The sequence below is a fragment of the Solanum verrucosum genome, unplaced genomic scaffold (genome assembly GCF_900185275.1).
Source record: "Solanum verrucosum unplaced genomic scaffold, falcon-dt-bn FXZP01000074.1, whole genome shotgun sequence".
Classification (NCBI taxonomy): Eukaryota; Viridiplantae; Streptophyta; class Magnoliopsida; order Solanales; family Solanaceae; genus Solanum; species Solanum verrucosum.
The window spans coordinates 2,405,347-2,419,520 of record NW_026020200.1 but is presented as its reverse complement, the minus strand read 5'-3'; positions in this window follow the sequence as shown (position 1 = coordinate 2,419,520).

Sequence of the window (14,174 nt, the reverse complement as noted above, 5' to 3'; positions counted from 1 at the left end):
TTTGGGTTGTTAAAGGTTAAGTGTTTCTTATGGTTTAGGGTTTAAGGCTTAGGGTTTATTTGTGTATTTTAGTTTTAGGGTTTACGGATTTTTAGGATTTAGGGTTTCGAGATTAGGGTTTTGTAGGGTTTTAAATGGGTTTTAGAGCTCCTTTAGGGTTTATAGGATATAGGGTTTCTTAAAGTTTAGGATTTTAGGTTATAGGTTTTGGATTTAAGGTTTTAGGTTAGGGTTTAAGGTTTAGGGATTAGTGTTTTTGTAGGTTTAGGGTTTTGGGTTAAGGTTTTTATCTAGGTTTTTACAGTTTAAGGCTCTGGGTAGGCTAATGTATTTTAGGAATTTATAGTCTTAGGGTTCCGGGCTAAAGTTTCTTTTTGTTTTTAGGGTTTAACATATACGATTTAGAGCTTTATAGGGTTTAGAGCTTAGAGTTTTTTAGATTTAGGGGTTCTTGAGTTTTTTAGGGTTATGTGTTTTCTAGGATTTTTTCGAGGTTAGGGATTTGGGCTTAGAGTTTTGTTGTGAAGCTATGGTTTACGGTTTACAGATTTTAGAAGTTAGAGTTTAGAGCTTTGGGTTTTGTAGGGTTTTTAAATTGTATTTAGTGTTTTTAGAGTCGATTTTAGGGTTTTGGGTTTCTTAGGGATTTAGGTTTAGCATTTAGGGTTTTCGGAGAGTTTTTTTTAGGTTATGGGTTTTGGGTTAAGGGTTTTATCATGGTTTTTAGGGTTTAGGGTTTTGGATTTTTAGTTTAATGATTTTTAGGGTTTTATAGGTTTTAGAGTTTAGCCCTTAGAATTTTTTTTATGTGTATTTTTAATGTTTAGCATATACGATTTAGGGCTTTATAGTGTTTATATATTAGAGTTTTTTAGGTTTAGCGGTTTTTTGGTTTTTGGGTTTTTTAGGCTTTTAAGGGTTAAGTGTTTCTTTGTGTTTAGGGTTTGGGGCTTAGAGTTTATTTGTGTATTTTAGTTTTATGGTCTACGGATTTTTAGAACTTAGGGTTTAGAGATAACGGTTTTGTAGGCATTTTAAATTGTATTTAGAGTTTCTTTTAGGGTTTATAGGCTTTACGGTTTCTTATAGTTTAGTGTTTAGGGTTTTAGGATTAGGATTTAGTGTTTAAGGTTAGGGTGTAGGGTTTAGGTCTTAGAAATATCTTATGTTTAGGGTTTTACAGTAAGGGTTTTATCTAGGTTTTAAGGATTTAGGGCTTTGGATTTTTAAGGTTAATGTTTTTTAGGGTTTTATAGGTTTTAGAGTTTAGGGCTTAGGGTTTTATTTTGTATTATTGAGGGTTTAACATAAACGAATTAGGGTTTCATAGGGTTAAGAGCTTAAAGTTTTTTAGGTATAGCGGTTTATGGGTTTTTAAGTGTTTTTAAATGTTAACTGTTTCTTAGGGTTTAGGGTTTAAGGCTTAGGGTTTATTTGTGTATTTTAGCTTTAGGGTTGACGAACTTTTAGGATTTAGGGTTTAGAGATTAGGGTTTTGTAGAGATTTTAAATGGGTTTTAAGGGTTCTTTAGGGTTTATAGTATTTGGGGTTTCTTAAAGTTTTGCATTTAGGGTTATAAGTTTAGGATTTAGGGTTTTAGGTTACGGTTTAGGGTTTAGGGATTAGTATTTTTGTAGGTTTAGTGTTTTAGGTTAAGGTTTTTATCTAGGTTTTTACGGTTCAGGGCTCTGGGTAGGTTAATGTTTTTTAGGATTTTATAGGTTTAGGGTTTAAGGCTAAGATTTTTTTGTATTTTTAATGCATAACATATACAATTTAAGGCTTTATAGGGTTTAGAGCAAAAAAGTAAAGTATACTAAACTTAACTAAAAAATATATACCTTAAAGTTATTAAACATCGCCTGGCGTATACTGTTTGGAATCTCGCTCCAAGAGTGATAAGCTTGTGTATAGAGTTATCTAACACACTCTTTTAAGTCCCGGGCAACATCCTTTGCAGGATCCCACCTGCAAAACACATAATAAATATGTTAGTTCATTAATAATATATTAAAGTATAAGAAATAAATAAAATAAAGTAACAAATAGAAAAGAAAACAAACTTACGATGATCCATCTGGCTCAATCATGACTCTACCAAGTCTGTCCTTCTGGCCAGGAGCTAAAGCAGACATCGTATCATGTGGTGTAGCACTAGGTGCAGCTGTAGACGAGGGTGATACATCAGGATGCACAAAACGTTGAGTCAATGGAGGCGTACCGGCCATAACATCTGACTGCTAGATACTAGAATCTTCAAGCCTCATGGCAGATAACTGAGGAGATGTACCTGTGGAAGATGGAGTACCTGCCGATAAGGGTCGTGCTCGACGAATAGCCTGTAAAGGTAGGTCCTCGTAGTGTCGTGAAAGCAATGCCTGTGAAGTAGATGAAGCACCGACTGGTCGACGATAATTAGGATAATATTGCCGAGGATCCGTCGTACCAAACGGAATAGCAAATAAATGAGTATTATGGCTGATGTGCTCTGGCGCAGAAGAAATAGATTCTGCAATATCCTCAAGATCTATCGGTCTCCTAGACTTTTTCTTTTTATCCTGTTTAGTCTGGCCAACTCCAAGATGCTCGCGATGTCTATCACCATCACCGCCTGATGACATCTGTATGCAAATTTACATGTATAATATATATAAAAATTATAAATTAAATAAAATTAGTAAAATACACTTACATATGTACTAGCTAGCTTTCATTCTACACTATTCCTCATCGCTTATTTCAATTCCATCATTCTCCCATTCTTCCTCCTCAGTTGTTTCATTTTCATTATCGTCCCATTCTTCGTCATCAAATAATTCATTTTCCTCATTCTTGGATATTTCTTCCTCAACATTCAATATCTCATCATCAGATACTTCTTCTAATATGTGTTGAGGATGTTGTAGTATGGTTTCCAATTCAACATCAACTTGTTGTTATACAATTGCAACATCATTTTGATACGCCACATCTAAGACATTGTCAATTTCAATTCTTCCCACAGGCTTACTTTTTATAACAACCCACCAATCAGCTTTGTCTCTACGCAATGGATATGAAGCGTAATACACTTGTTTAGCATGTTGTGCAATAATAAAAGGATCATAACTTCTGTATTTCCTGGTGTGCTTAAGTTCAATTATATTATGTTGATGGTCCACCTTTGTACCTCTATGTGATGGGTCAAACCACTCACACCGAAACAATACAATATTCTTATTAGGCCAACCTGAATACCTCACTTCAATAATCTCTTGAATGACACCATAATATTCAATAGTTTGACCAGTACCATCAACATCACCTTGTATATAGACACCACTATTATTTGTTTTCTTGTTCCTAGATACTTCTTCAGTTTGAAACTTAAAACCATTGACACAATACTTATTCATTGCCAGTACTTCAGATTGAGGTCCAAGGGCTACTTCTTTCACTAATTGCAAATGTTGGACACTTGAGTATTCATCGTAAACCTACGCGATTGTTATTTCAAGTAATATAATTTAGTATAACATGCATATATTATTAAATACTTAGTGATTGCACACTTACATAGTTCCTCAGCCATTTGGAAAATTCAGTATAGATGGCTTCATTACCCCATGTGTTTACGAACAAGCTAATCATTTTACATTCAAGTATTTCGTTAGTTAATGATCACTTATTAGTATGTAATTTAATAACATATTTTTAACACTTACTTGACATATGATTGAATCTCTGGACAATTAAGCAAAATATGTGTCACAGCTGATTGCATTTTCATATCAGTGAAGCCTCGCTTTCTACGCTTTTTAGATCCTCGACCATTTTGATTAAAAATTGATATTGGTGGAAATAAAGGATCAATATCGCCTTCATCATTGCGATTGGGCCTGTTTCTCCTACATGACACATCATGACCAAAGTAATAGGAATTAAAATCACATGTTTCTCTCCCAATATGACCTTGAACAAATGATCCTTCGATCCTTCCCCTTTGCTTAATCGTTTACTTCGAACTACCAATTTTTCTGCATGCATATATGTATATATATGCTAATATATAAAAGACTTGGCGAATACATATAACTTAGTGAATATTTCAAATGGATACCTCTCAAATGGATACATCCATCTTGTTTGAACCGGACCTCTGAGGCGGGCCTCTTGTACAAGGTGAATTGGAAGATGCTCCATCACATCAAAAAAACCACATGGAAATATCTTCTCCAACTTAGTAGTAGTGACAAGAATATTTTCCTCCATCCTATCTAAACTACTCTCCAACAACTTTCCAGAACACAAATCTTTAAAAAAAAAGACTTATCTCTGTGATTGGTTTCCCTATCCTTTCGGGTAGATGGCTAAAAGCGATAGGAATTAAAGTTTCCATGAACACATGACAATCATGGCTTTTCATACCTATCAATTTTCCTTCATTCATATCTGCCCGCTTTCCTAATTCGAAGCATAGCCCTCTGGCATCCTCAAATTTTTAACCCACTCAATAATTTCAGGTTTCTCATCCAATGTGAATGAAAAGTTGGCTTTGGGCTTAACTATTTTACCATTCTGTAATTCCTGTAGTCATAACTCTTTTCTCCTACAATATTCCTTTATGTCCATCTAGCTTTTGGATTGTCTTTTGTCTTACCCTTAACATTCATCACTGTGTTAAACAAATTGTCAAAGTAATTTTTTTCAATGTGCATCACATCTAGATTATGTCGTAGCAGATTGTCCTTCCAATACGGCAACTCCCAAAATATGCTTTGTTTGGTCCAATTATGTTCAACACCATATCTAGGAAGTCTAGAAGGTGAAGCTTCTGTAACTTTAGGTAATTGAGAAATTTTCTCCCAAATTTGATGCCCTGTGAGTAATGGAGGTGGGGGGTCACTTTCAACCTTATTTTTCCTAAATGCATTTTTCATCTTTCTAAACTCATGGTCCATTGGCAAGAACTGGCGATGACAATCAAACCATGTATTTTTTCTGCCATGCTTTAAAGTGAATGCCTTACAATTTTCCATGCAATACGGACATGCTAGCTTTCTAGCTGTCATCCAACCAGACAACATCCCGTATGCAGGAAAATCATTAATAGTCCACATTAAAGAAGCACACATGATAAAATTCTGCTTAGTTGATATATCATAAGTCAAAACGCCTTCAAACCACAATTGTTTGAGCTCATCTATCAATGGTTGTAGATAGACACCAATCAAACTTTTTGGATTCCGGGGACCTGGAATAACACAACTTAGAAAGATGTAGGGACTGGTCATGCATATTTCAGGAGGAAGATTATACGGAGTAAGAAATACCGGCCAACATAAATAAGGCGAAGCATTATTAGATAATGGTGTGAAGCCATCTGAACACAACCCCAATCTAACATTTCTTGGTTCACTAGCAAAATCAGGATATACATTATCAAAATGCTTTCATGCTTCACCATCAGATGGATGAGACAAGACACCCGGCGGCCTTCTATATTCATGATGCCATCTCATATGTGGGGCAGACCTCATCGATGTATACAACCTCTTTAATCTAGGAATGAGAGGTAGATAATGCATCGCCTGAACTGGGACCATCTTTCCAGTCGGAGTCCTCTTATAACGAGTATGTCCACAAAACTTACAATTTTCTAATTCACTATCAGTCTTGTAAAACAACATGCATCCATTAACACAACAATGAATTCTATCATACGTCAATCCTAACTTGGACACCAAACGCTTTGCCTGATCGAAGTTCTTTGGTATGTTAAACTCCGGATTAACTAGTTCACCCTAAAGATCAACCATTGAGTCCATAGCAGCATTAGGAACATTCCAATCTGATTTAATATTCATTAATCTAACCGCAACTGACAAGGCAGAATGCGGACTCCCTTCACATAGTGGACGACTAGACTCTTCTAATTGATCATAAAAGTGTCTTGCTTCTTCATTAGGAGCTTCATCAAAATATTGTTCCGGTTCCATCCCATCTTGAACCCCGAAAGCATCATTGATCATTTCATGAACCCTATCATGTTCAACCCTATCATGTTCAACTCTAACTTGTTCAACCCTAATTTGGCCATGTGGTGCAACCATATTATATATATCAACAGGCATCAAATTATAAAAGATATCATCCAATCCATCACTTTCTCCATGATCAATCCATACAAAATATCTAGGCTTAAATCCATTACGGTACAAATGAACCATAACTCTATCTGATTTGAAAAATTTTAAGCACTTACATACACTACAAGGACACCTAACCAATCCATTAATCTTGAAAATGTCAAGTGTCATTGTATGTTCAATAAAATTTGTAATACCGTCAATAAACTTAGGTTTCAAACCAGCACCAGTTTCATAATGCATATTATACATCCACAAACGATGATCCATCTACAAAAATATAGATATTCAATTATATTATAAATAATTTAACAACTTTAACTAGTTTAACTTATTTAAACAACTTAACAACTTTATAACTTGAACATGTTTACTTTTGACTTAATTCCAACAAATAAATCCACCAAGAAAACCACATTATTTAATTTAACTTATTTAAACAATTTAACAACTTTAACTAGTTTAGTTTTGACTTAATACAACACTAAATCCACCAACTAAACCACATTAATTAATTTTACTTATTTAAACAACTTAATTAACAACTTTAACTAGTTTAGTTTTGACTTAATACAACACTAAATCCACCAACTAAACCACATTAATTAATTTTACTTATTTAAACAACTTAACAACTTTAACTAGTTTAGTTTTGACTTAATACAACACTAAAACCACCAACTAAACCACATTAATTAATTTAACTTATTTAAACAATTTAACAACTTTATAACTTGAACTAGTTTACTTTTGACTTAATTCCAACAACTAAATCCATCAACAAAACCACATTATTTAATTTAACTTATTTAAACAACTTAACAACTTTAACTAGTTTAGTTTTGACTTAATTCCAACAACTAAATCCATCAACAAAACCACATTTTTTATTTTAACTTATTTCTAAATTTAAAGCTAAGTGTCAACACTAGATGGACACAAATCAATCTTGCAAGAAAATCAATTTTGTCATCAATAGGATCAACTAGTGTTGGTACTCATGCTTAACAAATATATTATTTTTAAATTTAAAGCTAAGTGTCAACACTAGATGGACACCAATCGATCTTACAAGAAAATCAATTTTATCATCAATAGGATCAACTAGTGTTGGTACTCATGCTTAACAAATATATTATTTCTAAATTTAAAGCTAAGTGTCAACACTAGATGGACACAAATCGATCTTGCAAGAAAATCAATTTTGTCATCAATAGGATCAACTAGTGTTGGTACTCATGCTTAACAAATATATTATTTCTAAATTTAAAGCTAAGTGTCAACACTAGATGGACACAAATCGATCTTGCAAGAAAATCAATTTTGTCATCAATAGGATCAACTAGTGTTGGTACTCATGCTTAACAAATATATTATTTCTAAATTTAAAGCTAAGTGTCAACACTAGATGGACACAAATCGATCTTGCAAGAAAATCAATTTTGTCATCAATAGGATCAACTAGTGTTGGTACTCATGTTTAACAAATATATTATTTTTAAATTTAAAGCTAAGTGTCAACACTAGATGGACACCAATCGATCTTGCAAGAAAATCAATTTTGTCATCAATAGGATCAACTATTGTTGGTACTCATGCTTAACAAATATATTATTTCTAAATTTAAAGCTAAGTGTCAACACTAGATGGACACAAATCGATCTTGCAAAAAAATCAATGTTGTCATCAATAGGATCAACTAGTGTTGGTACTTATGCTTAACAAACAATCGATGGACACAAAAATATTATCATAAAATTAAAGCTAAATATCAATACTAGATGGACACAAACACATTATTGAAAACAATTGTACTTGAACTTTAGAAATTTAGAAGCACCAACCTTATCTCCTAGTTTGATGATAGAAGCAATATAGTTTTTTATCAACTTTTTTAGATGTTGAGCTTCCTCAGTTGCCTAGCACGAAAAGTTCTAAAATTAGTTAAATTTCAAGTTCAAGTTCTAATTCTAAGTTCAAGTTCTAATTTCAAGTTCAAGTTCTAAGTTCAAGTCAAATTCTAAGTTCAAGTTCAAGTTCAAATTCTAATTTCAAGTTCAAGTTCTAAGTTCAAGTTCTAATTTCAAGTTCTAAGTTCAAGTTCAATTTATAATTTCAAGTTCAAGTTTTAATTCTAAGTTCAAGTTCTAATTTCAAGTTCATGTTCAAATTCTAAGTTCATGTTCAAATTCTAAGTTCAACTTCAATAACTAAGTTTAAGTTCAAGTTCTAGTTCATGTTCAAGTTCTAAGTTTCAAATTCTAAGTTCAAGTTCAAGTTCTAAGTTCAATACACTAATTAACAAATTCAATACTCAAATTTCAAGTTCTAAGTTCAAATTTCAAATTCTAAGTTCAACTTCAATAACTAAGTTTAAGTTCTAATTTCAAGTTCAACTTCAAATTCAAAGTTCAAGTTCTAAGTTTAAGTTCAAGTTCTAAGTTTAAGTTCAAGTTCTAAGTTCAAGTTCTAGTTCAAGATCAAGTTCTAATTTCAAGTTCAAATTCTAAGTTCAAGTTCAAGTTGTAAGTTCAAGTTCAAATTCTAATTTCAAGTTCAAGTTCTAAGTTCAAGTTCTAATTTCAAGTTCTAAGTTCAAGTTCAATTTATAATTTCAAGTTCAAGTTCTAATTCTAATTTCAAGTTCATGTTCAAATTCTAAGTTCAACTTCAATAACTAAGTTTAAGTTCAAGTTCAAGTTCTAAGTTTAACTTCAAATTCTAAGTTCAAGTTCAAGTTCTAATTTCAACATCAAGTTCTAAGTTTAACTTCAAATTCTAAGTTTAAGTTCAAGTTCTAATTTCAAGTTCAAGTTCTAATTTCAAGTTCAAGTCAAAATCTAAGTTCAAGTTCAAATTCTAATTTCAAGTTCAAATTCTAATTTCAAGTTCAAATTCTAATTTCAAGTTCAAGTTCAATATATATAATTTAGTGACAGGATGAAATCAAGGTTTACTAATAAGAGAGAATGTTGACTAAATTCAGCAAATTGATTTAGAGATTATTGAGAATTGGAAGAAATGAACATCAATCCGATTTACCAATTTACCTACGAAATTGCTATCAAATCAACAAATACTACTAATTAAGGGCAATTGTCAATTAAGGAGAGGGCTAAATCAATTGTTAATATACACATGCCACATTAACTTATGGTCAATCAAAACTTAAACAAGTTGATTTCAACACAGAAATTCACGCACTAGTTCTACCACAAAGTTAACACATTAGTTCCAACACAAAAATGAATAAAATCGGAATGACACTAAAGCATTCTAAAGAATTGCAATACCTTATTTATACAAGAATTCTAGGTAAGGAAGAACACCAATGAACAAAACAACCCACCTGTATAAAGATTTAAGGCTTAAAATAAATATTCATACCTGGGGCAGATCTGTAAAGATCCATCCCTATCAAAATGTTTCATTTTCATTGTCACAACATTACTTGTTTGTTGGAGTTTGCTGATCGGGGGTGGCCTGGTCACTGCTTGTTCACCGCCGGTTGCTACTGTTGCTGTGACGGAGCTCGCTGGAGGAGTTGTTCTCACCGAGAGGAGGAGAGGAAAGGGAAGAGAAGGCAGCGAGGAGAGGAGAGGGGGAACGGAGGTTTCGCCGGAGAGGGCGATGGTGTCTCTCTGTCTCGCCAGCGTCGATGGAGAAGAGAGATGGAGGAGGCGGCTGATTTTGGGAGAGGAGAGGAAGAGAGGGCGCCAGGGTTGCTGCTGGTCGCAGCTGCTGCTAGTCGCCGGAGCGAGGAAGAGAGGAGAGAGGGAGCGGCGACGGCGGCGGCTGGAGAGGAAGAGAGGAGATCATTAATTTAGGATATTAGTTTTGATATATTAGAAGGAAGGAGATGGAATTTAATCTGGACCCTTGAATAATATAAGATGTAGGGCTGAGATTTGATCTAGGATTTAATTTAGAGATAGACGGACGGGATTAAATCACTTGGATTCTGAAATTGAAATAAGAATGGGCCTAAATTGAAATAATCACTTGCGACTAAATTGAAATTAGAGGCTAAAATCAAAAGAGAATGGCATAGAAAGAGGGCTAGAATTGAAATAAATTGGAATAGAATGGACTATAATTTAAATAATTTAGAGGAAGAATAAGGAAATGCTATCCGATTAATAAATACTACATATTAAAATATTTTCACACATTATTAAAAACATCTAATATTTTAAAATATAAGTAAAGTAATTATTTTGAGTTTAACTATCGATAACTATAATAATTTAAAAATAATAATATTTTTATAAATCATGCATACTAAAATATATAATTTTTTAGACAACCTTAATTTTTATGATTTGTTTTTATTTATGTTCTTCAATTGTAATTTTTTATTTTAAAAAAATAGACGTGTGCCTGTTAATTAAAAAAATTAAACATTCGCGAACGAACACAAAAATTTTCAAACAATAATATTAATTTTTGATATTTCTCTGTATTTTTGCATGAAAATAAATTGATGAAAGTTCTTTGATTTTCTTTCTTAAACATTCAATCAAATTAAATAACACTACTTATTTATTTTTTCTTATCATCTAGGCTATCTAAATTTAGCGCAAATACTCACTTTTAATTTTTAATATAAATCAATACGAATAAAAAAATCCATCTTCAAAAAGACTCGACTGACTTTGTAAATAACACTACTAAAAAAGACTCTTGTTCATTGCTAATAACACTACTAAACAATGTTAAAACTCGATTGACTTTGTTAGGTTGTCAGTGATTTTAAAGAAAGAAAACCAACACAATTTAGTCGGTTATTTTTCACACAAAAATACATAACACTCTTAAAAAGAAATTATTATTTTTTAAAAAGAATTATTTTTTGTTAATTTTTAAGATTTTAACTAAAATTAAATGACACATGTCGATTTAAAATAAGAAGTTGCAATTGAAGAATATATATAAAAATAAATAAATCATAAAAATAGTATTTCGTGTTAAAATGGAACATAAAAAATGGAGTTCAAGGGTTAAAATGGAACAAGGCTAAGATAAAGTGCTAAAATGAAAAATGTGGACAAGTTAGAGGGGTTGTATATGTGTTTGGCCATATATATATATTAATTTAACTACACATCAACAAAAGTTTAATTTAATAAATTTAATTTATCGATCAAGTTAATTTTATAAATTTAAATTATATACCTTCTAATTATATAAATTTAATTTTATTGATCAACAAAATTTTATCAATATCAAATTTAATATATAAATCTCCTTGAATTGATCATCGGTATTTCTTTAATTGATAATGTATTTCATATCTGAACCACTAGTATATAAGACTTGATTTGTTAAACTACTCGAGGAATATATATATAATTAATCAACGTATTTCATACTCCAATGAAGTATCCTTTACATGTCATGATAATTAGGAGGTGATCACTATTCTTGACATCCATTCAAGATCGAACGTATATAATAATACTATCTCGCATTTCATACTGGAATGGATTATATGTTAGCTCTTCACCTCTACTACATCATGACATGAGATATTAAGTTTATGATTAGACGACGGACTGATAGGATTTGTGCATTACTCTATCAATATAAGTATAATTATCTCCTAATTCATATCAACGTAGTTTCATACTCTAAATATGGATTATAGATATTTTTTTATTTATTTCACGAATTCTAACAGTTTATTTGTAAAAGTATACAAAATTGTTACACTTTTTGAACAATTAATCGTAGGTGTAAAATGAAATTTTAATATTATGCACAATAGCAAAATTATGATTAATAGGAATATTTTAAACATACCGACCTCCGGATGTCACTTTTATTAAAAGTAATTAGATATAATAAAAAATACCGACCTCAAGAGGTCGGTATCACATTAAATTTTAAGATAAATAAAAAGTAATCATGTTAATTAAATAATATTGACATCGGGAGGTCGGTATTTTATATTAAATTATTTTTTAACTTATATAAAACCGTCATTCGGAGGACGATTTATTTAAAGTTAATTGAAAATATTAATCTATTACATACTATTTAATTTTACCGACATCTGAAAGTCGATATTATAATTTTTTTTGTTTTTAATTTTACACAAAACCATTTTCCGGAAGACGATTTAAATAAAATTAAATCAAAATATTTCTCAATTTTGTTTTTTATATGGAGAAATGGGGAAAATTGCGACTACTAGTGCAGATATTTTTAAAAAAAGCGACGGACAACGTCTCTATGTCCGTCGCTTTTTAAAAAAAATGTTTGACCAACATTTTGACCAAAAAGCGACAGACTAAGAGACATTGTCCGTCACTTTCTTAAAATATTTGACCAGATATTTTGACCAAGAAGCGACGGACATAAAGATGTTGTCCATCGCTAATTTAAAAAATAATTAAACAATTAAAATTAATAAAAAGCGACGGATGCCGTGACTTTTTTTAAATTAATAAATAATTATTTTTAATAAAAAGCGACGGAGTGCGTCACTATCTATATAAAATAATTAATTAGCAAAAATACGCGAAAAAAAGCGACGAACTAAGCAATGTCGTCCGTCGCTTTTTAAAAAAAAAAAATTAAAAATATTTTAATTAAAAAGCGATGGACTAAGAGATGTTGTCCGTCGCTTTTTTAAAATGTTTGACTTGATATTTTGACCAAAAAGCGACGGACTAAGAGATGCCGTCCGTCGCTTTATTTAAAAACTAATTAATAAAATAAAATAAATTAAAACGACGGACAGCGTGGTTATTGTTTAATTTATAAATGATTATTTTTAATAAAAAGCGATGGACTATGAGATGCAGAGCTTAAAGTTTTTTAGGTCTAGCAGTTTTTGGGTTTCTAACAGTTAAGTGTTTCTTAGGGTTTAGGGTTTAAGGCTTAGGGTTTATTTGTGTATTTTAGTTTTAGGGTTTATGGATTTTTAGGATTTAGGGTTTAGAGATTAAGGTTTTGTAGGGGTTTTAAATGGGTTTTAGGGTTTCTTTAGGGTTTATAGGATTTGGGGTTTCTTAAAGTTTAGGATTTAGGCATATAGGTTTAGGATTTGGGGTTTTAGGTTAGGGTTTAGGGTTTAGGGTTTAGGGATTAGTGTTTTTGTAGGTTTAGGGTTTTAGGTTAAGGTTTTTATCTAAGTTTTTACGGTTTAGGGCTCTAGGTTGGTTAACATTTTTTAGGATTTTAAGGTTTAGGGTTCGGGGCTAAGGTTTTTTTGTGCTTTTAGGGTTTAACATATACGATTTAGGGCTTTATAGGGTTTATATATTAGAGTTTTTTAGGTTTAGCGGTTTTTGGGTTTTTAAGAATTTTAAGGGTTAAGTCTTTCTTAGTGTTTAGGGTTTAGGGCTTAGGGTTTATGTGTGTATTTTAGATTTAGGGGTTCTTGAGTTTTTTAGGGTTAAGTGTTTCTTAGGGTTTTTTAGAGGTTAGGGTTTTGGGCTTAGGGTTTTGTTGTGTAGCTATGGTTTACGGTTTACAAATTTTAGAATTTAGAGTTTAGAGCTTTGGGTTTTGTAAGGGTTTTAAATGGTATTTAGGGTTTTTAGGGTCGATTTTAGGGTTTATAGGATTTAGGGTTTCCTAAGGTTAAGGTTTTAGGGTTTCTTAGGGCTTTAGGTTTAGAATTTAGTTTTTCAGAGGTTTTTCTTTTAGGTTATGGGTTTTGGGATAAGGGTTTTATCTAGGTTTTTAGGGTTTAGGGATTTGGATTTTTAGTTTAATGCTTTTTAGTGTTTTATAGGTTTTAGAGTTTAGGGTTTAAATGCTTTTCTATGTGTATTTTTAGGGTTTAGCACAAACGATTTAGGGCATTATAGGGTTTATATACTAGAGTTTTCTAGGTTTAGTGGATTTTTTAAGGCTTTTAAGGGTTAAGTGTTTCTTAGTGTTTAGGAGGGCTTAGGGTTTATTTGTGTATTTTAGTTTTATGGTATACGGATTTTTAGGACTTAGGGTTTAGAGATTACGGTTTTGTAGGCGTTTTAAATTGTTTTTAGAGTTTCTTTTTGTGTTTATAGGATTTACGGTTTCTTATAGTTTAG